Here is an 18,701-nt window from a genome sequence, read left to right on the forward strand (position 1 = left end):
GACTAGTTCGCAAAAGTAGATTTTGGACAAAATTGGACATAGCGGAAAATTTTTCTTGCCTAAATCGAAATTGGAGATATACATTTTGTCCGTCTTGAGCCAAGGATCACAGTGGTGTAAAACGCCTTGAGGGTAGGACCAACGGTCGATGAGTTATGAACAATTTAGTACTTTAGGTTGCTGTAGCGCCACCTATGGGCCAATCGGGGTCATACTCTAATAGGTTCTCCCCAAAAGTGTGGCCTACCATCTGACCAAGTTTCAAGTCTCTAGGCCTTAGGGTTTGGGCTGCATGATGCGTTTTAGGGGAATTTTTTTTTTCAAATAGCAATTACAATAGGTTTTCAGCACTTCGTGCTTGAACACCTAATAATAATGAGACCTTTTTGACAGTTATAGCGCCACCTATGGTCTGATCTCCATGAAACTTTGCATGCTTCTTCGCCATGTTATGACACATATGCTCATCAATTTTTGTGAAGTTTTGACTTTTCGTTTAGGATTTATAGGCTTTTGACTGTACTTTGCCCCGCCCCTTTTCTAAATGACCCTCCTACAGCCACCCAAATGCAAAATTTCAACTTCTTTTCGATAATTATTGATCTAGACAGTCCAGTGAATAGGCCTAGACTGGTTTGGTTCCGATCAGGCGAAAAACCAGGGACTAGTTTGCAAAAGTAGATTTTGGACAAAATTGGACATAGCGGAAAATTTTTCTTGCCTAAATCGAAATTGGAGATATACATTTTGTCCGTCTTGAGCCAAGGATCACAGTGGTGTAAAACGCCTTGAGGGTAGGACCAACGGTCGATGAGTTATGAACAATTTAGTACTTTAGGTTGCTGTAGCGCCACCTATGGGCCAATCGGGGTCATACTCTAATAGGTTCTCCCCAAAAGTGTGGCCTACCATCTGACCAAGTTTCAAGTCTCTAGGCCTTAGGGTTTGGGCTGCATGATGCGTTTTAGGGGATTTTTTTTTTTCAAATAGCAATTACAATAGGTTTTCAGCACTTCGTGCTTGAACACCTAATAATAATGAGACCTTTTTGACAGTTATAGCGCCACCTATGGTCCGATCTCCATGAAACTTTGCATGCTTCTTCGCCATGTTATGACACATATGCTCATAAATTTTTGTGAGGTTTTGACTTTTCGTTTAGGATTTATAGGCTTTTGACTGTATTGTGCCCCGCCCCTTTACTAAATGACCCTGCTACAGCCACCCAAATGCAAAATTTCAACTTTTTTTCGATAATTATTGATCTAGAGAGTCTAGAAAATAGGCCTAGACTGGTTTGGTTCCGATCAGGCGAAAAACCAGGGACTAGTTTGCAAAAGTAGATTTTGGACAAAATTGGACATAGCGGAAATTTTTTCTTGCCTAAATCGAAATTGGAGATATACATTTTGTCCGTCTTTAGCCAAGGATCACAGTGGTGTAAAAAGCCTTGAGGCTAGGACCAACGGTCGATGAGTTATGAGCAATTTAGTACTTTTGGTTGCTGTAGTGCCACGTATGGGCCAATCAGGGTCATACTCTGATAGGTTCTCCCCAAAAGTGTGGCCTACCATCTGACCGAGTTTCAAGTCTCTAGGCCCTAGGGTTTGGGCTGCATGATGCGATTTAGGGGAATTTTTTTTTTTCAAATAGCAATTACAATAGGTTTTCAGCACTTCGTGCTTGAACACCTAATCCTAATGAGACCTTTTTGACAGTTATAGCGCCACCTATGGTCCGATCTCCATGAAACTTTGCATGCTTCTTCGCCATGTTATGACACATATGCTCATCAATTTTTGTGAAGTTTTGACTTTTCGTTTAGGATTTATAGGCTTTTGACTGTATTTTGCCCCGCCCTTTTCTAAATGACCCTGCTACAGCCACCCAAATGCAAAATTTCAACTTTTTTTCGATAATTATTGATCTAGAGAGTCCAGAGAATAGGCCTAGACTGGTTTGGTTCCGATCAGGCGAAAAACCAGGGACTAGTTCGCAAAAGTAGATTTTGGACAAAATTGGACATAGCGGAAAATTTTTCTTGCCTAAATCGAAATTGGAGATATACATTTTGTCCGTCTTGAGCCAAGGATCACAGTGGTGTAAAACGCCTTGAGGGTAGGACCAACGGTCGATGAGTTATGAGCAATTTAGTACTTTTGGTTGCTGTAGCGCCACCTATGGGCCAATCGGGGTCATACTCTGATGGGTTCTCCCCAAAAGTGTGGCCTGCCATCTGACCGGGTTTCAAGTCTCTAGGCCTTAGGGTTTGGGCTGCATGATGCGTTTTAGGGGAATTTTTTTTTTCAAATAGCAATTACAATAGGTTTTCAGCACTTCGTGCTTGAACACCTAATACTAATGAGACCTTTTTGACAGTTATAGCGCCACCTATGGTCCGATCTCCATGAAACTTTGCATGCTTCTTCGCCATGTTATGACACATATGCTCATACATTTTTGTGAGGTTTTGACTTTTCGTTTAGGATTTATAGGCTTTTGACTGTATTTTGCCCCGCCCCTTTTCTAAATGACCCTGCTACAGCCACCCAAATGCAAAATTTCAACTTTTTTTCGATAATTATTGATCTAGAGAGTATAGAGAATAGGCCTAGACTGGTTTGGTTCCGATCAGGCGAAAAACCAGGGACTAGTTTGCAAAAGTAGATTTTGGACAAAATTGGACATAGCGGAAAATTTTTCTTGCCTAAATCGAAATTGGAGATATACATTTTGTCCGTCTTTAGCCAAGGATCACAGTGGTGTAAAAAGCCTTGAAGCTAAGACCAACGGTCGATGAGTTATGAGCAATTTAGTACTTTTGGTTGCTGTAGTGCCACGTATGGGCCAATCAGGGTCATACTCTGATAGGTTCTCCCCAAAAGTGTGGCCTACCATCTGACCGAGTTTCAAGTCTCTAGGCCCTAGGGTTTGGGCTGCATGATGCGATTTAGGGGAATTTTTTTTTTCAAATAGCAATTACAATAGGTTTTCAGCACTTCGTGCTTGAACACCTAATACTAATGAGACCTTTTTGACAGTTAAAGCGCCACCTATGGTCCGATCTCCATGAAACTTTGCATGCTTCTTCGCCATGTTATGACACATATGCTCATCAATTTTTGTGAAGTTTTGACTTTTCGTTTAGGATTTATAGGCTTTTGACTGTATTTTGCCCCGCCCTTTTCTAAATGACCCTGCTACAGCCACCCAAATGCAAAATTTCAACTTTTTTTCGATAATTATTGATCTAGAGAGTCCAGAGAATAGGCCTAGACTGGTTTGGTTCCAATCAGGCGAAAAACCAGGGACTAGTTCGCAAAAGTAGATTTTGGACAAAATTGGACATAGCGGAAAAGTTTTCTTGCCTAAATCGAAATTGGAGATATACATTTTGTCCGTCTTGAGCCAAGGATCACAGTGGTGTAAAAAGCCTTGAGGCTAGGACCAACGGTCGATGAGTTATGAGCAATTTAGTACATTTTGGTTGCTGTAGCGCCACCTATGGGCCAATCGGGGTCATACTCTGATAGGTTCTCCCCAAAAGTGTGGCCTACCATCTGACCGAGTTTCAAGTCTCTAGGCCTTAGGGTTTGGGCTGCATGATGCGTTTTAGGGGAATTTTTTTTTTTTTCAAATAGCAATTACAATAGGTTTTCAGCACTTTGTGCTTGAACACCTAATACTAATGAGACCTTTTTGACAGTTATAGCGCCACCTATGGTCCGATCTCCATGAAACCTTGCATGCTTCTTCGCCATGTTATGACACATATGCTCATCAATTTTTGTGAAGTTTTGGCTTTTCGTTTAGGATTTATAGGCTTTTGACTGTATTTTGCCCCGCCCCTTTTCTAAATGACCCTGCTACAGCCACCCAAATGCAAAATTTCAACTTTTTTTCGATTATTATTGATCTAGAGAGTCCAGAGAATAGGCCTAGACTGGTTTGGTTCCGATCAGGCGAAAAACCAGGGACTAGTTTGCAAAAGTAGGTTTTTTGACAAAATTCGACATAGCGGAAACTTTTTCTTGGCTAAATCGAAATTGGAGATATAAATTTTGTCCGTCTGGAGCCAAAGATCACAGTGGTGTAAAAAGCTTGAGGCTAGGACCAACGGTCGGTGAGTTATCAGCAATTTAGTACTTTTGGTTGCTGTAGCGCCACCTATGGGCCAATCGGGGTCATACTCTGATAGGTTCTCCCCAAAAGTGTGGCCTACCATCTGACCGAGTTTCAAGTCTCTAGGCCGTAGGGTTTGGGCTGCATGATGCGTTTTAGGGGAATTTTTTTTTCAAATAGCAATTACAATAGGTTTTCAGCACTTCGTGCTTGAACACCTAATACTAATGAGACCTTTTTGACAGTTATAGCGCCACCTATGGTCCGATCTCCATGAAACTTTGCATGCTTCTTCGCCATGTTATGACACATATGCTCATCAATTTTTGTGAAGTTTTGACTTTTCGTTTAGGATTTATAGGCTTTTGACTGTATTTTGCCCCGCCCTTTTCTAAATGACCCTGCTACAGCCACCCAAATGCAAAATTTCAACTTTTTTTCGATAATTATTGATCTAGAGAGTCCAGAGAATAGGCCTAGACTGGTTTGGTTCCGATCAGGCGAAAAACCAGGGACTAGTTCGCAAAAGTAGATTTTGGACAAAATTGGACATAGCGGAAAATTTTTCTTGCCTAAAATTTTTCTTGCCTAAATCGAAATTGGAGATATACATTTTGTCCGTCTTGAGCCAAGGATCACAGTGGTGTAAAAAGCCTTGAGGCTAGGACCAACGGTCGATGAGTTATGAGCAATTTAGTACTTTTGGTTACTGTAGCGCCACCTATGGGCCAATCGGGGTCATACTCTGATAGGTTCTCCCCAAAAGTGTGGCCTACCATCTGACCAAGTTTCAAGTCTCTAGGCCTTAGGGTTTGGGCTGCATGATGCGTTTTAGGGGAATTTTTTTTTTTCAAATAGCAATTACAATAGGTTTTCAGCACTTTGTGCTTGAACACCTAATACTAATGAGACCTTTTTGACAGTTATAGCGCCACCTATGGTCCGATCTCCATGAAACTTTGCATGCTTCTTCGCCATGTTATGACACATATGCTCATCAATTTTTGTGAAGTTTTGACTTTTCGTTTAGGATTTATAGGCTTTTGACTGTATTTTGCCCCGCCCCTTTTCTAAATGACCCTGCTACAGCCACCCAAATGCAAAATTTCAACTTTTTTTCGATTATTATTGATCTAGAGAGTCCAGAGAATAGGCCTAGACTGGTTTGGTTCCGATCAGGCGAAAAACCAGGGACTAGTTTGCAAAAGTAGGTTTTGGACAAAATTCGACATAGCGGAAACTTTTTCTTGGCTAAATCGAAATTGGAGATATAGATTTTGTCCGTCTGGAGCCAAAGATCACAGTGGTGTAAAAAGCTTGAGGCTAGGACCAACGGTCGGTGAGTTATCAGCAATTTAGTACTTTTGGTTGCTGTAGCGCCACCTATGGGCCAATCGGGGTCATACTCTGATAGGTTCTCCCCAAAAGTGTGGCCTACCATCTGACCGAGTTTCAAGTCTCTAGGCCGTAGGGTTTGGGCTGCATGATGCGTTTTAGGGGAATTTTTTTTTCAAATAGCAATTACAATAGGTTTTCAGCACTTCGTGCTTGAACACCTAATACTAATGAGACCTTTTTGACAGTTATAGCGCCACCTATGGTCCGATCTCCATGAAACTTTGCATGCTTCTTCGCCATGTTATGACACATATGCTCATCAATTTTTGTGAAGTTTTGACTTTTCGTTTAGGATTTATAGGCTTTTGACTGTACTTTGCCCCGCCCCTTTTCTAAATGACCCTCCTACAGCCACCCAAATGCAAAATTTCAACTTCTTTTCGATAATTATTGATCTAGACAGTCCAGTGAATAGGCCTAGACTGGTTTGGTTCCGATCAGGCGAAAAACCAGGGACTAGTTCGCAAAAGTAGATTTTGGACAAAATTGGACATAGCGGAAAATTTTTCTTGCCTAAATCGAAATTGGAGATATACATTTTGTCCGTCTTGAGCCAAGGATCACAGTGGTGTAAAACGCCTTGAGGGTAGGACCAACGGTCGATGAGTTATGAACAATTTAGTACTTTAGGTTGCTGTAGCGCCACCTATGGGCCAATCGGGGTCATACTCTAATAGGTTCTCCCCAAAAGTGTGGCCTACCATCTGACCAAGTTTCAAGTCTCTAGGCCTTAGGGTTTGGGCTGCATGATGCGTTTTAGGGGAATTTTTTTTTTCAAATAGCAATTACAATAGGTTTTCAGCACTTCGTGCTTGAACACCTAATAATAATGAGACCTTTTTGACAGTTATAGCGCCACCTATGGTCCGATCTCCATGAAACTTTGCATGCTTCTTCGCCATGTTATGACACATATGCTCATCAATTTTTGTGAAGTTTTGACTTTTCGTTTAGGATTTATAGGCTTTTGACTGTACTTTGCCCCGCCCCTTTTCTAAATGACCCTCCTACAGCCACCCAAATGCAAAATTTCAACTTCTTTTCGATAATTATTGATCTAGACAGTCCAGTGAATAGGCCTAGACTGGTTTGGTTCCGATCAGGCGAAAAACCAGGGACTAGTTTGCAAAAGTAGATTTTGGACAAAATTGGACATAGCGGAAAATTTTTCTTGCCTAAATCGAAATTGGAGATATACATTTTGTCCGTCTTAAGCCAAGGATCACAGTGGTGTAAAACGCCTTGAGGGTAGGACCAACGGTCGATGAGTTATGAACAATTTAGTACTTTAGGTTGCTGTAGCGCCACCTATGGGCCAATCGGGGTCATACTCTAATAGGTTCTCCCCAAAAGTGTGGCCTACCATCTGACCAAGTTTCAAGTCTCTAGGCCTTAGGGTTTGGGCTGCATGATGCGTTTTAGGGGATTTTTTTTTTTTTCAAATAGCAATTACAATAGGTTTTCAGCACTTCGTGCTTGAACACCTAATAATAATGAGACCTTTTTGACAGTTATAGCGCCACCTATGGTCCGATCTCCATGAAACTTTGCATGCTTCTTCGCCATGTTATGACACATATGCTCATACATTTTTGTGAGGTTTTGACTTTTCGTTTAGGATTTATAGGCTTTTGACTGTATTTTGCCCCGCCCCTTTACTAAATGACCCTGCTACAGCCACCCAAATGCAAAATTTCAACTTTTTTTCGATAATTATTGATCTAGAGAGTCTAGAAAATAGGCCTAGACTGGTTTGGTTCCGATCAGGCGAAAAACCAGGGACTAGTTTGCAAAAGTAGATTTTGGACAAAATTGGACATAGCGGAAATTTTTTCTTGCCTAAATCGAAATTGGAGATATACATTTTGTCCGTCTTTAGCCAAGGATCACAGTGGTGTAAAAAGCCTTGAGGCTAGGACCAACGGTCGATGAGTTATGAGCAATTTAGTACTTTTGGTTGCTGTAGTGCCACGTATGGGCCAATCAGGGTCATACTCTGATAGGTTCTCCCCAAAAGTGTGGCCTACCATCTGACCGAGTTTCAAGTCTCTAGGCCCTAGGGTTTGGGCTGCATGATGCGATTTAGGGGAATTTTTTTTTTCAAATAGCAATTACAATAGGTTTTCAGCACTTCGTGCTTGAACACCTAATACTAATGAGACCTTTTTGACAGTTATAGCGCCACCTATGGTCCGATCTCCATGAAACTTTGCATGCTTCTTCGCCATGTTATGACACATATGCTCATCAATTTTTGTGAAGTTTTGACTTTTCGTTTAGGATTTATAGGCTTTTGACTGTATTTTGCCCCGCCCTTTTCTAAATGACCCTGCTACAGCCACCCAAATGCAAAATTTCAACTTTTTTTCGATAATTATTGATCTAGAGAGTCCAGAGAATAGGCCTAGACTGCTTTGGTTCCGATCAGGCGAAAAACCAGGGACTAGTTCGCAAAAGTAGATTTTGGACAAAATTGGACATAGCGGAAAATTTTTCTTGCCTAAATCGAAATTGGAGATATACATTTTGTCCGTCTTGAGCCAAGGATCACAGTGGTGTAAAACGCCTTGAGGGTAGGACCAACGGTCGATGAGTTATGAGCAATTTAGTACTTTTGGTTGCTGTAGCGCCACCTATGGGCCAATCGGGGTCATACTCTGATGGGTTCTCCCCAAAAGTGTGGCCTGCCATCTGACCGGGTTTCAAGTCTCTAGGCCTTAGGGTTTGGGCTGCATGATGCGTTTTAGGGGATTTTTTTTTTTCAAATAGCAATTACAATAGGTTTTCAGCACTTCGTGCTTGAACACCTAATACTAATGAGACCTTTTTGACAGTTATAGCGCCACCTATGGTCCGATCTCCATGACACTTTGCATGCTTCTTCGCCATGTTATGACACATATGCTCATGAATTTTTGTGAAGTTTTGACTTTTCGTTTAGGATTTATAGGCTTTTGACTGTACTTTGCCCCGCCCCTTTTCTAAATGACCCTGCTACAGCCACCCAAATGCAAAATTTCAACGTTTTTTTCGATAATTATTGATCTAGAGAGTCCAGAGAATAGGCCTAGACTGGTTTGGTTCCGATCAGGCGAAAAACCAGGGACTAGTTCGCAAAAGTAGATTTTGGACAAAATTGGACATAGCGGAAAATTTTTCTTGCCTAAAATTTTTCTTGCCTAAATCGAAATTGGAGATATACATTTTGTCCGTCTTGAGCCAAGGATCACAGTGGTGTAAAAAGCCTTGAGGCTAGGACCAACGGTCGATGAGTTATGAGCAATTTAGTACTTTTGGTTGCTGTAGCGCCACCTATGGGCCAATCGGGGTCATACTCTGATAGGTTCTCCCCAAAAGTGTGGCCTACCATCTGACCGAGTTTCAAGTCTCTAGGCCTTAGGGTTTGGGCTGCATGATGCGTTTTAGGGGAATTTTTTTTTTTTCAAATAGCAATTACAATAGGTTTTCAGCACTTTGTGCTTGAACACCTAATACTAATGAGACCTTTTTGACAGTTATAGCGCCACCTATGGTCCGATCTCCATGAAACTTTGCATGCTTCTTCGCCATGTTATGACACATATGCTCATAAATTTTTGTGAGGTTTTGACTTTTCGTTTAGGATTTATAGGCTTTTGACTGTATTTTTCCCCGCCCCTTTTCTAAATGACCCTGCTACAGCCACCCAAATGCAAAATTTCAACTTTTTTTTGATAATTATTGATCTAGAGAGTCTAGAGAATAGGCCTAGACTGGTTTGGTTCCGATCAGGCGAAAAACCAGGGACTAGTTTGCAAAAGTAGATTTTGGACAAAATTGGACATAGCGGAAAATTTTTCTTGCCTAAATCGAAATTGGAGATATACATTTTGTCCGTCTTTAGCCAAGGATCACAGTGGTGTAAAAAGCCTTGAAGCTAAGACCAACGGTCGATGAGTTATGAGCAATTTAGTACTTTTTTTTGCTGTAGTGCCACGTATGGGCCAATCAGGGTCATACTCTGATAGGTTCTCCCCAAAAGTGTGCCTACCATCTGACCGAGTTTCAAGTCTCTAGGCCCTAGGGTTTGGGCTGCATGATGCGATTTAGGGGATTTTTTTTTTTCAAATAGCAATTACAATAGGTTTTCAGCACTTCGTGCTTGAACACCTAATACTAATGAGACCTTTTTGACAGTTATAGCGCCACCTATGGTCCGATCTCCATGAAACTTTGCATGCTTCTTTGGCATGTTATGACACATATGCTCATCAATTTTTGTGAAGTTTTGACTTTTCGTTTAGGATTTATAGGCTTTTGACTGTATTTTTCCCCGCCCTTTTCTAAATGACCCTGCTACAGCCACCCAAATGCAAAATTTCAACTTTTTTTCGATAATTATTGATCTAGAGAGTCCAGAGAATAGGCCTAGACTGGTTTGGTTCCGATCAGGCGAAAAACCAGGGACTAGTTCGCAAAAGTAGATTTTGGACAAAATTGGACATAGCGGAAAATTTTTCTTGCCTAAATCGAAATTGGAGATATACATTTTGTCCGTCTTGAGCCAAGGATCACAGTGGTGTAAAAAGCCTTGAGGCTAGGACCAACGGTCGATGAGTTATGAGCAATTTAGTACTTTTGGTTGCTGTAGCGCCACCTATGGGCCAATCGGGGTCATACTCTGATAGGTTCTCCCCAAAAGTGTGGCCTACCATCTGACCGAGTTTCAAGTCTCTAGGCCTTAGGGTTTGGGCTGCATGATGCGTTTTAGGGGATTTTTTTTTTTTTCAAATAGCAATTACAATAGGTTTTCAGCACTTTGTGCTTGAACACCTAATACTTATGAGACCTTTTTGACAGTTATAGCGCCACCTATGGTCCGATCTCCATGAAACTTTGCATGCTTCTTCGCCATGTTATGACACATATGCTCATAGATTTTTGTGAGGTTTTGACTTTTCGTTTAGGATTTATAGGCTTTTGACTGTATTTTGCCCCGCCCCTTTAATAAATGACCCTGCTATAGCCACCCAAATGCAAAATTTCAACTTTTTTTCGATAATTATTGATCTAGAGAGTCTAGAGAATAGGCCTAGACTGGTTTGGTTCCGATCAGGCGAAAAACCAGGGACTAGTTTGCAAAAGTAGATTTTGGACAAAATTGGACATAGCGGAAAAATTTTCTTGCCTAAATCGAAATTGGAGATATACATTTTGTCCGTCTTTAGCCAAGGATCACAGTGGTGTAAAAAGCCTTGAAGCTAAGACCAACGGTCACTGAGTTATGAGCAATTTAGTACTTTTTTTTGCTGTAGTGCCACGTATGGGCCAATCAGGGTCATACTCTGATAGGTTCTCCCCAAAAGTGTGCCTACCATCTGACCGAGTTTCAAGTCTCTAGGCCCTAGGGTTTGGGCTGCATGATGCGATTTAGGGGAATTTTTTTTTTCAAATAGCAATTACAATAGGTTTTCAGCACTTCGTGCTTGAACACCTAATACTAATGAGACCTTTTTGACAGTTATAGCGCCACCTATGGTCCGATCTCCATGAAACTTTGCATGCTTCTTTGGCATGTTATGACACATATGCTCATCAATTTTTGTGAAGTTTTGACTTTTCGTTTAGGATTTATAGGCTTTTGACTGTATTTTGCCCCGCCCTTTTCTAAATGACCCTGCTACAGCCACCCAAATGCAAAATTTCAACTTTTTTTCGATAACTATTGATCTAGAGAGTCCAGAGAATAGGCCTAGACTGGTTTGGTTCCGATCAGGCGAAAAACCAGGGACTAGTTCGCAAAAGTAGATTTTGGACAAAATTGGACATAGCGGAAAATTTTTCTTGCCTAAATCGAAATTGGAGATATACATTTTGTCCGTCTTGAGCCAAGGATCACAGTGGTGTAAAAAGCCTTGAGGCTAGGACCAACGGTCGATGAGTTATGAGCAATTTAGTACTTTTGGTTGCTGTAGCGCCACCTATGGGCCAATCGGGGTCATACTCTGATAGGTTCTCCCCAAAAGTGTGGCCTACCATCTGACCGAGTTTCAAGTCTCTAGGCCTTAGGGTTTGGGCTGCATGATGCGTTTTAGGGGAATTTTTTTTTTTTTCAAATAGCAATTACAATAGGTTTTCAGCACTTTGTGCTTGAACACCTAATACTAATGAGACCTTTTTGACAGTTATAGCGCCACCTATGGTCCGATCTCCATGAAACTTTGCATGCTTTTTCGCCATGTTATGACACATATGCTCATAAATTTTTGTGAGGTTTTGACTTTTCGTTTAGGATTTATAGGCTTTTGACTGTATTTTGCCCCGCCCCTTTAATAAATGACCCTGCTACAGCCACCCAAATGCAAAATTTCAACTTTTTTTCGATAATTATTGATCTAGAGAGTCTAGAGAATAGGCCTAGACTGGTTTGGTTCCGATCAGGCGAAAAACCAGGGACTAGTTTGCAAAAGTAGATTTTGGACAAAATTGGACATAGCGGAAAAATTGTCTTGCCTAAATCGAAATTGGAGATATACATTTTGTCCGTCTTTAGCCAAGGATCACAGTGGTGTAAAAAGCCTTGAAGCTAAGACCAACGGTCGATGAGTTATGAGCAATTTAGTACTTTTTTTTGCTGTAGTGCCACGTATGGGCCAATCAGGGTCATACTCTGATAGGTTCTCCCCAAAAGTGTGCCTACCATCTGACCGAGTTTCAAGTCTCTAGGCCCTAGGGTTTGGGCTGCATGATGCGATTTTGGGGAATTTTTTTTTTCAAATAGCAATTACAATAGGTTTTCAGCACTTCGTGCTTGAACACCTAATACTAATGAGACCTTTTTGACAGTTATAGCGCCACCTATGGTCCGATCTCCATGAAACTTTGCATGCTTCTTTGGCATGTTATGACACATATGCTCATCAATTTTTGTGAAGTTTTGACTTTTCGTTTAGGATTTATAGGCTTTTGACTGTATTTTGCCCCGCCCTTTTCTAAATGACCCTGCTACAGCCACCCAAATGCAAAATTTCAACTTTTTTTCGATAATTATTGATCTAGAGAGTCCAGAGAATAGGCCTAGACTGGTTTGGTTCCGATCAGGCGAAAAACCAGGGACTAGTTCGCAAAAGTAGATTTTGGACAAAATTGGACATAGCGGAAAATTTTTCTTGCCTAAATCGAAATTGGAGATATACATTTTGTCCGTCTTGAGCCAAGGATCACAGTGGTGTAAAAAGCCTTGAGGCTAGGACCAACGGTCGATGAGTTATGAGCAATTTAGTACTTTTGGTTGCTGTAGCGCCACCTATGGGCCAATCGGGGTCATACTCTGATAGGTTCTCCCCAAAAGTGTGGCCTACCATCTGACCGAGTTTCAAGTCTCTAGGCCTTAGGGTTTGGGCTGCATGATGCGTTTTAGGGGAATTTTTTTTTTTTTCAAATAGCAATTACAATAGGTTTTCAGCACTTTGTGCTTGAACACCTAATACTAATGAGACCTTTTTGACAGTTATAGCGCCACCTATGGTCCGATCTCCATGAAACTTTGCATGCTTCTTCGCCATGTTATGACACATATGCTCATCAATTTTTGTGAAGTTTTGACTTTTCGTTTAGGATTTATAGGCTTTTGACTGTATTTTGCCCCGCCCCTTTTCTAAATGACCCTGCTACAGCCACCCAAATGCAAAATTTCAACTTTTTTTCGATTATTATTGATCTAGAGAGTCCAGAGAATAGGCCTAGACTGGTTTGGTTCCGATCAGGCGAAAAACCAGGGACTAGTTCGCAAAAGTAGGTTTTGGACAAAATTCGACATAGCGGAAACTTTTTCTTGGCTAAATCGAAATTGGAGATATAGATTTTGTCCGTCTGGAGCCAAAGATCACAGTGGTGTAAAAATCTTGAGGCTAGGACCAACGGTCGGTGAGTTATCAGCAATTTAGTACTTTTGGTTGCTGTAGCGCCACCTATGGGCCAATCGGGGTCATACTCTGATAGGTTCTCCCCAAAAGTGTGGCCTACCATCTGACCGAGTTTCAAGTCTCTAGGCCGTAGGGTTTGGGCTGCATGATGCGTTTTAGGGGAATTTTTTTTTCAAATAGCAATTACAATAGGTTTTCAGCACTTCGTGCTTGAACACCTAATAATAATGAGACCTTTTTGACAGTTATAGCGCCACCTATGGTCCGATCTCCATGAAACTTTGCATGCTTCTTCGCCATGTTATGACACATATGCTCATCAATTTTTGTGAAGTTTTGACTTTTCGTTTAGGATTTATAGGCTTTTGACTGTACTTTGCCCCGCCCCTTTTCTAAATGACCCTCCTACAGCCACCCAAATGCAAAATTTCAACTTCTTTTCGATAATTATTGATCTAGACAGTCCAGAGAATAGGCCTAGACTGGTTTGGTTCCGATCAGGCGAAAAACCAGGGACTAGTTCGCAAAAGTAGATTTTGGACAAAATTGGACATAGCGGAAAATTTTTCTTGCCTAAATCGAAATTGAAGATATACATTTTGTCCGCCTTGAGCCAAGGATCACAGTGGTGTAAAACGGCTTGAGGGTAGGACCAACGGTCGATGAGTTATGAACAATTTAGTACTTTAGGTTGCTGTAGCGCCACCTATGGGCCAATCGGGGTCATACTCTGATAGATTCTCCCCAAAAGTGTGGCCTACCATCTGACCAAGTTTCAAGTCTCTAGGCCTTAGGGTTTGGGCTGCATGATGCGTTTTAGGGGAATTTTTTTTTTCAAATAGCAATTACAATAGGTTTTCAGCACTTCGTGCTTGAACACCTAATACTAATGAGACCTTTTTGACAGTTATAGCGCCACCTATGGTCCGATCTCCATGAAACTTTGCATGCTTCTTCGCCATGTTATGACACATATGCTCATAAATTTTTGTGAGGTTTTGACTTTTCGTTTAGGATTTATAGGCTTTTGACTGTATTTTGCCCCGCCCCTTTACTAAATGACCCTGCTACAGCCACCCAAATGCAAAATTTCAACTTTTTTTCGATAATTATTGATCTAGAGAGTCTAGAAAATAGGCCTAGACTGGTTTGGTTCCGATCAGGCGAAAAACCAGGGACTAGTTTGCAAAAGTAGATTTTGGACAAAATTGGACATAGCGGAAATTTTTTCTTGCCTAAATCGAAATTGGAGATATACATTTTGTCCGTCTTTAGCCAAGGATCACAGTGGTGTAAAAAGCCTTGAGGCTAGGACCAACGGTCGATGAGTTATGAGCAATTTAGTACTTTTGGTTGCTGTAGTGCCACCTATGGGCCAATCGGGGTCATACTCTGATAGGTTCTCCCCAAAAGTGTGGCCTACCATCTGACCGAGTTTCAAGTCTCTAGGCCGTAGGGTTTGGGCTGCATGATGCGTTTTAGGGGAATTTTTTTTTCAAATAGCAATTACAATAGGTTTTCAGCACTTCGTGCTTGAACACCTAATAATAATGAGACCTTTTTGACAGTTATAGCGCCACCTATGGTCCGATCTCCATGAAACTTTGCATGCTTCTTCGCCATGTTATGACACATATGCTCATCAATTTTTGTGAAGTTTTGACTTTTCGTTTAGGATTTATAGGCTTTTGACTGTACTTTGCCCCGCCCCTTTTCTAAATGACCCTCCTACAGCCACCCAAATGCAAAATTTCAACTTCTTTTCGATAATTATTGATCTAGACAGTCCAGAGAATAGGCCTAGACTGGTTTGGTTCCGATCAGGCGAAAAACCAGGGACTAGTTCGCAAAAGTAGATTTTGGACAAAATTGGACATAGCGGAAAATTTTTCTTGCCTAAATCGAAATTGAAGATATACATTTTGTCCGCCTTGAGCCAAGGATCACAGTGGTGTAAAACGGCTTGAGGGTAGGACCAACGGTCGATGAGTTATGAACAATTTAGTACTTTAGGTTGCTGTAGCGCCACCTATGGGCCAATCGGGGTCATACTCTGATAGATTCTCCCCAAAAGTGTGGCCTACCATCTGACCAAGTTTCAAGTCTCTAGGCCTTAGGGTTTGGGCTGCATGATGCGTTTTAGGGGAATTTTTTTTTTCAAATAGCAATTACAATAGGTTTTCAGCACTTCGTGCTTGAACACCTAATACTAATGAGACCTTTTTGACAGTTATAGCGCCACCTATGGTCCGATCTCCATGAAACTTTGCATGCTTCTTCGCCATGTTATGACACATATGCTCATAAATTTTTGTGAGGTTTTGACTTTTCGTTTAGGATTTATAGGCTTTTGACTGTATTTTGCCCCGCCCCTTTACTAAATGACCCTGCTACAGCCACCCAAATGCAAAATTTCAACTTTTTTTCGATAATTATTGATCTAGAGAGTCTAGAAAATAGGCCTAGACTGGTTTGGTTCCGATCAGGCGAAAAACCAGGGACTAGTTTGCAAAAGTAGATTTTGGACAAAATTGGACATAGCGGAAATTTTTTCTTGCCTAAATCGAAATTGGAGATATACATTTTGTCCGTCTTTAGCCAAGGATCACAGTGGTGTAAAAAGCCTTGAGGCTAGGACCAACGGTCGATGAGTTATGAGCAATTTAGTACTTTTGGTTGCTGTAGTGCCACCTATGGGCCAATCGGGGTCATACTCTGATAGGTTCTCCCCAAAAGTGTGGCCTACCATCTGACCGAGTTTCAAGTCTCTAGGCCCTAGGGTTTGGGCTGCATGATGCGATTTAGGGGAATTTTTTTTTTCAAATAGCAATTACAATAGGTTTACAGCACTTTGTGCTTGAACACCTAATACTAATGAGACCTTTTCGACAGTTATAGCGCCACCTATGGTCCGATCTCCATGAAACTTTGCATGCTTCTTCGCCATGTTATGACACATATGCTCATCAATGTTTGTGAAGTTTTGACTTTTCGTTTAGGATTTATAGGCTTTTGACTGTATTTTGCCCCGCCCTTTTCTAAATGACCCTGCTACAGCCACCCAAATGCAAAATTTCAACTTTTTTTTCCGATAATTATTGATCTAGAGAGTCCAGAGAATAGGCCTAGACTGGTTTGGTTCCGATCAGGCGAAAAACCAGGGACTAGTTTGCAAAAGTAGGTTTTGGACAAAATTGGACATAGCGGAAACTTTTTCTTGCCTAAATCGAAATTGGAGATATACATTTTGTCCGTCTTGAGCCAAGGATCACAGTGGTGTAAAAAGCCTTGAGGCTAGGACCAACGGTCGATGAGTTATGAGCAATTTAGTACTTTTGGTTGCTGTAGCGCCACCTATGGGCCAATCGGGGTCATACTCTGATAGGTTCTCCCCAAAAGTGTGGCCTACCATCTGACCGAGTTTCAAGTCTCTAGGCCTTAGGGTTTGGGCTGCATGATGCGTTTTAGGGGAATTTTTTTTTTTTCAAATAGCAATTACAATAGGTTTTCAGCACTTCGTGCTTGAACACCTAATACTAATGAGACCTTTTTGACAGTTTTAGCGCCACCTATGGTCCGATCTCCATGAAACTTTGCATGCTTTTTCGCCATGTTATGACACATATGCTCATCAATTTTTGTGAAGTTTTGACTTTTCGTTTAGGATTTATAGGCTTTTGACTGTATTGTGCCCCGCCCCTTTACTAAATGACCCTGCTACAGCCACCCAAATGCAAAATTTCAACTTTTTTTCGATAATTATTGATCTAGAGAGTCCAGAGAATAGGCCTAGACTGGTTTGGTTCCGATCAGGCGAAAAACCAGGGACTAGTTCGCAAAAGTAGATTTTGGACAAAATTGGACATAGCGGAAAATTTTTCTTGCCTAAATCGAAATTGGAGATATACATTTTGTCCGTCTTGAGCCAAGGATCACAGTGGTGTAAAAAGCCTTGAGGCTAGGACCAACGGTCGATGAGTTATGAGCGATTTAGTACTTTTGGTTGCTGTAGCGCCACCTATGGGCCAATCGGGGTCATACTCTGATAGCTTCTCCCCAAAAGTGTGGCCTACCATCTGACCAAGTTTCAAGTCTCTAGGCCTTAGGGTTTGGGCTGCATGATGCGTTTTAGGGGATTTTTTTTTTTTCAAATAGCAATTACAATAGGTTTTCAGCACTTCGTGCTTGAACACCTAATAATAATGAGACCTTTTTGACAGTTATAGCGCCACCTATGGTCCGATCTCCATGAAACTTTGCATGCTTCTTCGCCATGTTAAGACACATATGCTCATCAATTTTTGTGAAGTTTTAACTTTTCGTTTAGGATTTATAGGCTTTTGACTGTATTTTCCCCCGCCCCTTTTCTAAATGACCCTGCTACAGCCACCCAAATGCAAAATTTCAACTTTTTTTCGATAATTATTGATCTAGAGAGTCTAGAGAATAGGCCTAGACTGGTTTGGTTCCGATCAGGCGAAAAACCAGGGACTAGTTTGCAAAAGTAGATTTTGGACAAAATTGGACATAGCGGAAAATTTTTCTTGCCTAAATCGAAATTGGAGATATACATTTTGTCCGTCTTTAGCCAAGGATCACAGTGGTGTAAAAAGCCTTGAAGCTAAGACCAACGGTCGATGAGTTATGAGCAATTTAGTACTTTTGGTTGCTGTAGTGCCACGTATGGGCCAATCAGGGTCATACTCTGATAGGTTCTCCCCAAAAGTGTGGCCTACCATCTGACCGAGTTTCAAGTCTCTAGGCCCTAGGGTTTGGGCTGCATTATGCGATTTAGGGGAATTTTTTTTTTCAAATAGCAATTACAATAGGTTTTCAGCACTTCGTGCTTGAACACCTAATACTAATGAGACCTTTTTGACAGTTATAGCGCCACCTATGGTCCGATCTCCATGAAACTTTGCATGCTTCTTCGCCATGTTATGACACATATGCTCATCAATTTTTGTGAAGTTTTGACTTTTCGTTTAGGATTTATAGGCTTTTGACTGTATTTTGCCCCGCCCTTTTCTAAATGACCCTGCTACAGCCACCCAAATGCAAAATTTCAACTTTTTTCAATAATTATTGATCTAGAGAGTCCAGAGAATAGGCCTAGACTGGTTTGGTTCCGATCAGGCGAAAAACCAGGGACTAGTTCGCAAAAGTAGATTTTGGACAAAATTGGACATAGCGGAAAATTTTTCTTGCCTAAATCGAAATTGGAGATATACATTTTGTCCGTCTTGAGCCAAGGATCACAGTGGTGTAAAACGCCTT

Source organism: Siphateles boraxobius, unplaced genomic scaffold (genome assembly GCF_051911475.1).
Source record: "Siphateles boraxobius isolate OS27281-9 unplaced genomic scaffold, OSU_SipBor_1 31, whole genome shotgun sequence".
Taxonomy (NCBI): Eukaryota; Metazoa; Chordata; class Actinopteri; order Cypriniformes; family Leuciscidae; genus Siphateles; species Siphateles boraxobius.